The 1,591-nt window shown below is 38.5% G+C and overlaps 1 pseudogene; it reads left to right on the top strand.

The window, feature by feature from the left end:
* LOC103260092 overlaps positions 1–1,363 on the top strand; it is a 3,116-nt pseudogene extending 1,753 nt beyond the window's left edge.
* The last annotated feature ends 228 nt before the right edge of the window (positions 1,364–1,591 follow it).

The following is a 1,591-nucleotide window of genomic DNA, read 5'->3' as shown; positions in this document are numbered from 1 at the left end:
CACACACACACATACACACACACACACACACACACACACACACATACACACACACACACAGATAAATGGATCTCTACATCTCACCATACTAAAAAGTCAACTGATAAATGGATCTCTACATCTCACCATACTAAAAAGTCAACTGATAAATGGATCTCTACATCTCACCATACTAAAAAGTCAACTGTTAGGTACATTATTGATCTACACAAGAAAGGCAAAAACATAAAACTTTTAGAAGATAAAATAGGGACATTTTCATGACCTCAGGGTCTTGACACAAAATTAAAGACACAAAGCAAATTAAAATAAATGTGGATAAGTTTGTCTGTGTTCATTAAAGACACTGAAGTGACTTCCATCCACTTCTCTCTACTCCATCACTGCCACTGGAAGATCATCTGCCCTTTAGTGCAGGTAAAAAAGCAAGTAGCAGTTGGACAGAAGAAGGATGGCACTGAAAAGATTTCCACGATATCCACTTACATACCTAATCCTGAATTGTACCCCACATCTTTAAAATAAAATATATAAAAAGAAAGAGATTTCCAGTGTTTGGGGAGAACACAGAAGTTTTGAACATGAAGATGTTGAACTGAACTGCAGAATAAAATCTGCTGTCTACTCATCACTGAAGGTAGAAACTAGAACTTGCCTATACTATATTGACTGTCTAGTTTAACCTGCACAGACAACATTTTATATCAAAATCTGATTATCATCAAGCTGCCTCAGAACATGGTCTAGTCACCAAGGCTCCAGCTACTGGCCCTCTCAGAAACAATACTAAAGGAGAAGGTGAGTTGGCACTGGTGCTCCTGAGAATTCTTTGAAAGCCAACTACAGAATGTACTCTTAGGTAATGGAGGAGCTTCCCCAATTCATATGTGCCAGTTTTTCAGTGGACCCCCAAAGGGTGTCTATTTTTGGCCACTCCATGGGAGGGGGACACAGAGATCTGATTTGTGCTTTGAAAAACTCTGAAAATACAAATCTTTGCCAGCATTTGCTCCAATTTGCAACACAGTGCTCTGTGGTGCAAAAAAGTCTTTAGTGGGTATTTGGGAACAGTCAAACAGAAGGCTTACGATGCTACCCTTCTTGTGAAGGCCTATCCAGTTCTCAGCTGGACATAACAATTGATCAAGGAAAAGATGTCCAGTTTCTTTCAGATGGACTGTTACTTCCTGATAACTTCATAGCTGACTGTACAGAAAAGAAAATCCTTGTTGTTTTTAGATTACAAAGGGGTTATGATCATGGCTACTACTTCATTGGAACCTTTATTACTGATCAAATCAGACATCATGCAAAATACCTGAAAAACTTCAGATAAGAGAATCTCTTCAGGATTATAAAAATTGTAAAAGCATGGTGCTGGGAAAACTGGTTGAACACATGCAGAAGATTAAAACAAGACCCAGACCTATCACCATACACAAAAGTCAACTCTAAATGGATCAAAGACCTAAATGTAAAACCTCAAGCTGTAAGAACCTTAGAAAATGCAGGAGACACCCTTATGGAAATTGGAACTGGCAACCAATTCCTGATCAAAACCCCAAGTGTCCATGCTATAAGAGATAAGATA

The sequence above is a fragment of the Carlito syrichta genome, unplaced genomic scaffold (assembly GCF_000164805.1).
Source record: "Carlito syrichta isolate Samal-C Ts95f unplaced genomic scaffold, Tarsius_syrichta-2.0.1 Scaffold303113, whole genome shotgun sequence".
NCBI classification, from domain to species: Eukaryota; Metazoa; Chordata; class Mammalia; order Primates; family Tarsiidae; genus Carlito; species Carlito syrichta.
This window is presented reverse-complemented; position numbering and strand designations above follow the sequence as displayed.